The sequence below is a fragment of the Abramis brama genome (genome assembly GCF_963993115.1).
Source record: "Abramis brama genome assembly, chromosome: 6".
NCBI classification, from domain to species: domain Eukaryota; kingdom Metazoa; phylum Chordata; class Actinopteri; order Cypriniformes; family Leuciscidae; genus Abramis; species Abramis brama.
Window position 1 is genome coordinate 24,805,759 of NC_139968.1, and position 11,268 is coordinate 24,817,026.

Below are 11,268 nucleotides of genomic sequence, written 5' to 3' on the forward strand. Positions count from 1 at the left end.
CCGCTGGATCTGCCCAGCACCGAGCCCTCGTCGCTGGATCTGCCCAGCACCGAGCCCTCGTCGCTGGATCTGCCCAGCACCGAGCCCTCGTCGCTGGATCTGCCCAGCACCGAGCCCTCTCTGGTACCCGGGACTTTTCCCAAGTATTTTTTGGGGGGGGGCCATAGGGCTCTGTCCTGGCCACCTGAGGGGTCCTCACCACCATGGCCACCTGAAGGGTCTTCACCGCCGTGGCCACCTGAAGGGTCTTCTCCGCCATGGCCACCCGAAGGGTCCGCACCGCCTTGGCCACCCGAAGGGTCCGCACCGCCTTGGCCACCCGAAGGGTCCGGACCGCCATGGCCACCCGAAGGGTCCTCACTGCCGTGGTCGCCTGAGGGGACATTACCGTCCTGGCCACCCGAAGGGTCCTGTCCGCTGTGGCCACCCGAAGGGTCCTCACCGCCGTGGCCGCCCGAAGGGTCCTCACTGCCGTGGCCACCCGAAGGGTCCTCTCCGCCGTGGCCACCCGAAGGGTCCTCACCGCCGTGGCCGCCCGAGGGGTCGTCTCCGTCCTGGCCACGCCCACAGCCTGCTCCACCGTGACCACACCCACAGTCTGCTCCGCCCTGGAGGCTTCCTGCCTTGTCTCCCTTGCCTTGTCTTCCCCGTCAGCCTCCAGGGCGACCCACCCTCCCACCCCTTTGGTCTTTCTACGGCGCGAGGACGCGCCTACCGGGAGGGGGGAGTAATGTCACATTCACCGTCTGTCATCGTCCTGTCTGCACTACAGTTCCCAGAATCCTCCTTGTTTCCACACCTGAACTCACTCCCTTCATTACCCGCCTGTTCATCATCTGCATCACCTGTCTTGTGTTCATCTGTCTGCGTATTTAAGTTCCTTCTGTTCACTCATCACTTGTCGGTCAATGTTTATGTTAGGTTTGTTTAATGTTAGGTAGTCTGTTCCTGAGCACACGCTCCCTGTTCCGTGTACCGTTGTTATTGAGAATTAAAACCTTTGATCCTTCATCTTCGTGTTCGCCTCCTACTTCATCATCCACCCAGAAGCCTGACAATATCATCCAATTCTGACTTTATATCTCGCAATTATGAGAAAATTGAGAATTGTGAGATAAAAAGTTGCAATTGTCTTTTTAAATGCTTCCATAGCACAACAGAACTGTATAAATTTAAAACATAGATAAAAAAAAAAATATATTGGTTGTATTATATTCCTCAGAAAGAATGTTACTATTATTACTTTGAGAAGTACATTTAGTAAAGTACATTTAGTAGAAACATTTAGTTTCTGTGATAATTTCTTTTACCAAACTTTTGTTTTGACAACTTGTCGTGAAGATTTTCCAGTTTTAGTTTCAGTGTGTATAATTTCAGTGTGTGGTATCGTAAAATATAATTTTTCTGTGCAATGGCTGTTTTTAAAGCTGTCATTGTTGCAAGGAATTATTGTGTCTCTATTGGCGACAAACGTTTTTCCATTGTTTGGTCAAACAGGATCAGTCTCAAAGTTTTTTGATTGGCTAGAAAGAATTGTCTGTAGCAGCAGACAATTTTAGATAAAATCTCATTATCTTTTGGGTTTCATCACGTTTAAATGGTGCAAAAATAATGAAGTAGCTACAAAACAATCAAAACAAAGTAGTTTAGCATTTTGACAGTATGACTAGATTAGTTTGTTACATTGCTGTTACATTGGCACAATCGAATTTAGACTACCTTTTTTAATGCAATGTGACAAGTCATAAATTGACAGTAATTTTACCACTTACATTGAAAGCAATTGCAGGATGTCACATTTTTGAACAAAGAAAATGGAAGTAGCTTGAACAATGTTTTATACTAGCCTAACAATGAAAAATACTTTAAAAAGTACTTACTTATTATGGAAATAATGTACTTGAAAAGAATATACTGGAAACACTTTACATAACATTAGTTAATGCATTAACTTACATGAACCAACCATGAGCAATAGATTTGTTACTGTATTTGTTAGTCTTTGTTAACGTTAGTTAATAAAACTACAGCTGTTCATTGTTAGTTAATGTTAATTCACAGTGCATTAACTAATGTTAAATCGGCCAATGGCCGATAGTGAAAATAATTGCTTTTATCAGCACTTCTTTTTCACAAGGATATGCATGTACATTCGTTAGTTAAATTGCTGTTTAATTGTCACATTTGAGTTTTTACATGCTAATATATAGGGATGCCCAAATACTATGTTTGGAAATAACCAAGGCTTTAAGAAGTTATCTGAAACATTCTTAAAAAGGGCCACGTTTTTAGAGACATTATGTTAAAGCACAGGAAGACCTTGTTGGTCTTGTACAGTAGCACTCCAAGGCAGTGTACCTCCAATGAGGTCGTTCTGGAGAGAGATCTCTCTTTTTGCTATCATAATAAGAAAAATAGCGCACCGCTACAAGGTTTAATTCTTGTAGGAACGTCTGGCATTTTCTTGTGAGGTTCTTAATACCCAGACAGTAACTGAGAGAGCCATGGGCCCTTGTCATATTCCTTGACATGTCGCATAATGGGCCTATTGACAAACTGCCTGAGCTTCCCTTGGGCGGATGGCACATGAGTGGTGGTGAGTCTGAAACTCTTTTAGGAAAAGAAGCGTCTGATAAACAGTGCTTCGACCTATTGAAGTCCAACATAGACATAAATGTCATGATGACAGCTGGAGAGGCAGGGAAAAAAAACCCTTTCAATTTAACAAGAGGGGAAATTAAAAAGAAGCACAGTGTCAGTGTATTAGAGGAAACTGGAATAAAGAACCGTACTTTCCCTGCTCCATTTTGACAGACCGCTACATTACCAGAGGAAAGTAACTCTTGACACCTGCAGTCTTGTGTGGAATGGTAATATAGACCTGAAGGCATTGCTAAGAAGAGCATGACATACTGAAAAATGACATTCATATTGAAATTTTTGACATTTGTTTTAAGACTTTGCTAGCTTGGCACTATTTGAGACATATCTGAAACCTATTGAGACACCTTTAAAAGCTATGTGTGATTAATGGGGGTTTATTCTTTGTAGAAAAGGTGAATTACGTCAATGTCTCAATTTGCCCTCCATTTTATCTCATTGATGTGAAGGAGAAACTATCATTATAATAAGTTGGTCTTTGAAAGAATTTGAGAAAAGTTTGAGTTCATATTGAGATCTGACTTTTGAGATATCTGTCTCTCCATTTTACTTTAAGTTTTAATTTCGCCTCAGATGTTCCTCTGAAGCTCCCTAAGAGACATAACAAGTTAGACAAATGTTGACCTTCAATAATAGTATCAAATGAATGTGGATAGCATAACACATACCATTCGGTCTTGAACGAAATGTTTGAGTTCATATTGAGATCTGACTTTTGATATTGAGATCACTTCAAAAACTATGTGATTCTTACTGGGGGTTTTTATTGATCAATTTGCTCCCCATTTTATGTCGTTGATGTGAAGGAGAGACCGTTGAGACAATAAAGATATTTCTTTTGTGTGTTTGCGTGGACAACTGAAGGTTCACCCTATAGGGAAAATGACTCAGATTGGTCTTTCAAAGCTCATAACGCATAATGTTCTCAGTCTTGTTTCATTTAAAGTAGGTAATCAATTTTGTCTCCTTAAAATCCCTAGGAGAAATTAAAACAAATTAGACAATTGTTGACATAAGATAAGAGTATAAAATGAATGTGGATAGCATAGCATAGATCATTTGCTCATGAAAGGTTTGAGTTCATACTCATAGATTTTGCAGACTTTGGCAAACCTGTAGAATTAATGGTGTAACATTCAATCTCATTGCGTCCAAAGAGAAACTACTGAATTAGTAAAGAGATCTCCATTTATGAATTTCTTTCCTATGGTTGTGGGTAACTGTAGAAGTTGAGGACTGAAATATCTGACTTTTGATTGCAGAAATATCCTGAGCAAAGTTTAAGATAAAATTGAGATCTCTTCTGAAACTCCTGAGGAGTTACATTTTGAGATTACTGGAGTCTGTTCAGGTGAGCAATCTGAGTAGAAGGAAACATAACCATAAATTGTTTGGCTCCATTTGCTCTCTAATGAATTTTCATTACAGTCAAATTAAATATTAAAGAGATCTCATGTGATTTTCTTTTTCCAGGGGATAAAGGACAATCCAAATGGTATGAGGTGAACATAATGCACATTCATGTTTTAATAGCTGATGGACATGAACTTGGTGGAGTTAAATGGAGAAATGGACTGTTCAGCTTCAACAAATGCAAAAAAATATATATATTATGTACAGAAAAGAGGCTCATTGCTGATCTGCTCACCTTCTTCTGCTTTGTTTCGAAATGATGTTAACCATACAAAGGCCCGCAGCTATTCAATATGACTGAACTGTTGTGTAATTCCTCCATTATGAATCAAATCACAAGCATTTACTGAAGCGCCTCATAATGGCTTTATAATGGAAATTATCGTCGCTATCATCGGTCGTAAAAGTTAATAAATTTCAGCATATGCTCAGGGTGAGCTAATGTAAGAGGTTAATGGTGTTTCTACGGGAACGGGTGGAGCGTTCCGTAAATTTACCCCACAAAACCGCGATACTGGAATGTCAGGCTGTCACACCATAACCAGATCCAGATAATGAGTGTCGATTTCTCGGAAACACAAGCCAGAGGTCTTCCAGCTGAGGAGAATCTCCATTAAGGCTGAAGTGCTTTGTCAGACGAACTGTATTGCATCTTGTTTAACGACATTAAGTGAATTTAGATCTATGGGAAGCACGTCCAGCTCTTCTTTCTGGGGAAATAAACCTGTGAAATATTTGTAATACCTTGAGCAATCAAAGGAGCCAAACACCGGTTCTCTAGAGTCACGGCCTGTTAGTTGTGTAATTCACTTTCACTGTCTGAATTCAGATATCAGAAGCGTAATTAGTCACCTTTCTCTCTATAGATGCCTTTTTTTGACACATTCTCTCCTTCCCTTTTTTATCTCCCTTTCTTTCCATCTGGCTTCCCAGCAAGGTGGGACAGAATCCATTGAAAACAGATGTTCCCTCACCTAGCCAGCTATTTTCTAGCACAGGCTCAGGAGGGATTCTTCCACGCGACCTGAAGTGCTCTTTCAAAACACGCCCACGAAAGTGACGGCAGCGCCATCGTGAATGAATTTGAGCATCCGCACGTTTTCAAACGTCGTCTTCTGGGCTGCCATAAGTCCCATTGGGTAAGTTCACTCTATTAGTGTACTGATGATTTCAAACCCCCACATCCATAGAAGCCAATGATCCATGACGGATAGGACGGTTCCTCCGCCTTGGTTCCTTGCCATTTTCAGCACAGCCCTTATTTCCCCACTGTAAACTCGTGACTTTGGGTTTCCCGGGACTAGAACTCTAGGGCTTGAGATGTCAAAAGAGTGTACGTTGCTTTAAGTGTAAATTTGAATTAAGTTTAGATATAGATCATAAATACTGTGCTATAAAATACCTACTAAAGTATAGTTCTCGCTCTAAAATCTAATTAGGCATTTTAAAATCTGTTATTGAATTAAGTACAATATACACATTTTGTGACTCTATATTTGTGCCAAACATAAAGCAGCATCACCAGCATCTTTCGGAAATGCAAATCACTTGTTTAAAGAGTTTTGAGTTGTTGTTTTTGTCGTCAAGCAATAGCTCTCTCAGCTGAGATTGTACCGCTAATCCGGAGCAAACAGAAGCCATAATTAAAGTCCAATACACTTCCGCATGGATGTAAAGAACCCATGGTGACAGACAGACAGAAATCTCCAGGAGAGTGAACACACACTGCTCTCTCTGACTGGATGTCAGCCAGCTGTCAATACCCATCTGCTGCTGGACTATACAGATGAATGAGGAGAGTTTATCAGGTTTCAGAGTTGAAGAACAGTTCCGGCTCCTGCTTTGAAGTGGGATGAATTCAGTTGACAAGGTTTACGTTGCTTCCTTGTTGTTGTCAATTAGAGGCTAAAATTGAAATGACTACATAAAGTTTTGCAGATGCTCTTATCACACCAGTCTACAAATTATGAACAGCACAAGCTATTTATCGTTGGAGTCAACAGTGTTCCAAGTACAAAAGTTTCAGGTGGAAGCTAGAGTGGTAAATATGTTGTGGTATAGGGTACAAATTACCTTTACTGTTGTGGTTCAGTTCCCAGGTGTGTCTTCAGCTGTTTCTTGAAGGTTGTTCCACCAAAGAGAAATGGAGAAGGTTCTGGAAAAAGCACAGTAAATTTGTACCTTGTTGCGAAGGAAACACTACACACTACAATAAAGGTTCTAAAAGGTTCTTTTTTGTGGAACCTTTCAGTGAACAGTTCTTATTAAATGGTGTAAAGAACATTTTTAAAATCTAAAAACTTTTTTTATCCACTATAAAGAACTTTCTGTGGAATGGAATGATTTCATGGATGTTAAAAGTTCTTCATGGAATCATATAGATGCCAATAAAAAAAACGTTCCTTTCAACCCTCTCGTGCTCTTCACATGGTAGTCAAAAATTTAATTGTTTTAAAGTTTGTTTGTTTTTTGTAGGGGATTTTATGGTACTATGTTATATTTATGCTGTAGTTATAATCCATTTATTACATTTTTGAACATAGACCTGAAAAATGTCCAACTTTAACTTAAATCTTGAATGGTTTGGAGCACGGACTTAAGTTTGATTTCTTTTTAAAAACGACAGATTGGCAGATTATTGCAGAAGTAAATTTTTTTATGAAATATATGTTTTGCAAAACATGTTTTACTAGTTGTGTTCCAAATATGAGCTTGATATCTCAAAATATTAGTTTTCAGTGATATTTAGTTTGGGTGCAGTACCAAACGTTTCCACTAGATGTAATTTGTTTCCCATTCATTTCTACGAGGAGTACAAGTGGCTATTTTTTACAGGACCATTTGTGACCCTGGACCACAAAACATGGGTCAATTTTTTGAAATTGAGATTTATACATAACCTGAAAGCTGAATAAATAATATTTCCATTGATGTATGATTTGTTAGGATAGGACAATATTTAGCCGATATACAACTATTTGAAAATCTGGAATCTGAGGGTGCAAAAAAATCTAAACATTGATAAAATCGCCTTCAAAGTTGTCAATTTATGTTAAAGATTGTGCTGCATGCACTCACAAAAATAAACATTTTATATATTTACGGTATAAATTTACAAAATATCTTCATAGAACATGATCTTTCCTTAATATCCTAATGATTTTTGGCATAAAAGAATCAATAATTTTGACCTTTCCAACGTGATGACGCAATGCGTGGCACATCTCAGAGATGGTACACGATGAGCATTTGTGGTTAAAAAGTATATATATATATATATTTAGATATAAGTATATATATATTTGATTTTTTTTTTTAGAAAATGACCGATCGTTTCGCTAGATAAGACCCATACTGTATTTCTAAACTGGGATCGTGTAGAGACTTTGAAGCTTGCGGACATTTTAACCTTTTTTGAACATTGGTATAGTTGGTTGCAATTGAAGTCCATTCTGTGTAGAAAAATCCTGGAATGTTTTCCTCAAAAACCTTGATTTCTTTTCGACTGAAGAAAGAAAGACATGGATATCTTGGATGACATCGGGGTGAGTAAATTATCAGCAAAACTTTTTTTGAAAGTGAACTAATCCTTTAAGAGTGTACTGTTTATACTGGCTCCAAAATTCAGAAACCAATATTTTGATCTGGAGAACTGACTGAGGAACCTTAATAAAATGCTTCTCAATGTGCAAAGAACATTTGAAACACCTTTGTTCAAAGTTAACATGAAATTGTTCATTAATATACCAAAACTGAATATTGAACCAGAGAAAATGTAGGGTGGTATTTTATTCCTCAGGAATTCATTGGTGAAAATAGGGAGTTTCATACTAGAATGGGACCAGACCTGAATGTGAGTTTGCAGTGGATTGCGAAGGTATTTCGACCAGGATGTTAAGCCTGAAAATCAAGCCCATCCTTGAGAGCCTCTTGACATATTCCAAAGGTATGCTTCTTTTTTCAAACCTTACATTCAAACCTTACACCTTACATTTAATTAACCTTACCCAGCATTGAACTTTTCGCAAGGTCATAGAAAGGTTGAGTTACCTAGTAGCTAGAACAATGACTATGACATCAACCAAACAGGAAAGTCAGAAGTGGAGCAAGAAATTTAAATGAAAGACATACACTTTAAAAGGGTAGTAGCCTAACTCTTAAAGATACTGCAGAGCAGCCGAGGTGCTTTTGGGTTGTTTGAGATAAGAATGAGTCAGGAAGACAAGACCTTTATCAGTTGTAAAATAAGTGTTTCTGGGTCTCGGATGACTTCCAGTGACTATTTGTTTTCAATGTTGTAACTAGTCACTTTTTAGATATAAGATATACAGGAGCCAAACAGGCCAGTGTATTAAAATCGATGCATGAACCTTCATCAAGTTCAACGATAATGAAATCCTGGACATGTATATTGAACCTCTTAATTTTTAATGACTCAGGAAAACCAAGAACAGAGAGAGTTCATAACCACACACACACAAAAAGGAAGAAAGACTGAAATAGAGAGAAAAAAATGAAGAACATAAAAATGGGAAACATCATCCACAATATGTAATTAATAAATAATGTCATTTTTTATTAATGGTGGTTCTTGCTTTACTTTTGTCTGTGTGTGGCTTCACCTTTGCTGGAATTGAAGGGGCTTTTTTTACCCCATCTCTTTGGTCTATTTCTCTCGTTTCTTTCTCTTCCCGTCTTTTATCTCTCACCCTTTTTTCCTAAAGCTTTGCTCCTGGAGATGAATGCGGTGTCCTTTACACAGAAAGACTCACATTCTCTCCTTCTTAGCATGTTTCTCATCCAGCGTTGAGGAGTTTCTAACTAAAGCAGCGCATTTTATACATTCGACACGTACGCATTTGGTACGACAATAGATCAGCTGTGTTCAAAATAGTTATATATAACTTTTCAAGAGATAAGCCGAATTTTACCAAAAGTAGCAGTGTCGCACAACCAAACGCTTTTTCAGTATCTGAATATATAATATGTGACACATTAAATTTGTGAATAAAAATGGGGTTGTTGCTTGACTGTAGCATTAGATGGTCTGATTTAACTTGGTTTGTACTATACGGTAGTGTTAAAGTCTTGATTCTTTATAGTGAGCTGGTTCACCCTAGACTGGGTAAACCCAGCCTGATCTGCCGGCGATTTGATTTCACCCTGTAGCTCAGCCTGGAAACCTGTACATTTATCTCTGCTGCTTCCTTTACAGATTTGCGGGAACCAATCACAAACTGGCTTATCCACCTGGCGTGCTATTGGCGGGTTTAATCCAATCCAATTCCAGAGCCGTTACGGCTCTGTCCAATTCCCTTTAATAACCTCTCAACGATACTCAATGGCTTCTTTTTAGCAAATAAATCGCTCGAGTGGGTGTAAATACCACAAACTTTCATGATTATTTTTTTTTTGCATAACCCGGAAAAATTTGCTCGATTCCATTGCTGCTTCTTCTAACCGCTGAAAAACACGTTTGGTTACACATTTCCACATTTCCGTCTGATTGGTTGAAGAACTATCCAATTGCGTACAGTGTCATTTGAACTATGCCCGTTGATCACGCCTCTTGTGCAATAGAAAATACATAGCAGACTCCCCAGACCAATGTTCAATCTTAAAAGATTGAGCTTGGTCTGGTGATAGCCAGACTAGGTTCACCCCTATCTTTCATACAGTATGTAGATTAAAAAGTCTGACATATTCTAGTGAATTCATATTCATATAATATATTCATATTCTTTTTCAATTCTCACTTTTATTTGTAAAGTCTGAGTCGTTTGCTTGTATATGTATCGTATATGTAAGTCTGATAAATTTAAAGAATCATTAAAAAAAACTAATCATCAATAACCAGCCCAAAATGTTCTTTTTTTAGGGTGAAAAAATATTAGCTATGTTTTCAATTACTGTGTGTGAATTGCACTTTTTTTCAAGTTTTTGACTAGATTATTAACTTCTTTAAATCATGTTAGCAAGTTCTGAAATTGCTTTCCCAACACCATTCTCATCTCACCCTCATGCAACTGATGGCACCCGTCCAGTCTATCATTACCCAGCTTATTAAAGCGAGGTTAACCAAATGAAATCCAAACGCTCTCAACCGCAGGTGGAAGGCGAGAACCTTGACCGCGGACGGAAGACATGAGACGTGAGGAGCCGAGGGGAAGGGAGAGCGGGGAGAGTAAATTAAAAGCCGCTAATCTGTAAGTCTAACAGCATGATCAGAGCACAGCATGCTGGGAAGTTAAAAAAAATGATGAGACGGGAAATGGATCTCCAGCGAGAAAGACCAAGAAGAATTCCTAATGAGGAGAAAGCGAATTCCTGAAGGTTGGTAGTAAAATCCTTGGAATTATCTGTCAGAGAAAACCTTCTTAAACCTAAATAGGTTAACTACAATTTAAACTACAACTACAATCATTAAAATTTTCTATCACTTTATGCATTATATAAATTGATAAAGTAGTTTTCTACACTGTAAAAAAATGATGATCAATTTTATGATAAAAAAAAATGATGATCAATAAGTTATGACAAAATGTTTTTACATTGCATTAACTCATCAAAATAAGTTAGGCAATGTTCAACTTTGTTTATAAGTTATACAAGATTCAACTCGTGTTTTTAAAGGGTTGAACTAACGTGAACTAACTCGAGGCCCAGAGAGAAGGAAATGAATAGTGGAATAAAGTCGTTATTTTTGTGGGGTTTTTTCGCACAAAAAGTATTCTCGTCGCTTTATAAACTTAAGATTGAGCCACTGTAGTCACTTGGACTATATTAACGATGTCTTTAATGCATTTTCTGGGCCAGCAAGTTATAATGTCTTAGAAGCCTATGGAGGAGTGAGACAGCTCTCAGATTTAATCAAAAATATCTTAATTTGTGTTCTGAAGATGAACGAAGGTCTTATGGGGTTGGAACAACATGAGGGTGAGTAATTACTGACAAAATTTTCATTTTTGGGTGAACTAACCCTTTAAGTCTGTTTAATGTAATTTAAGTTGAAATTACTTAAACATACAAGTTGATTGTACTTAAAAATTTAAGGCAGCAACTTTTTTAGTGTATTTGACTTACTGATATAAAATAGCTCAAATAAGTCATATATAATATATATAATATATTATATGTGTGTGTGTAAGCAATAGGCTAAGGTATGAGAGGCTGTGCTGTATTGTGAATAAGTCA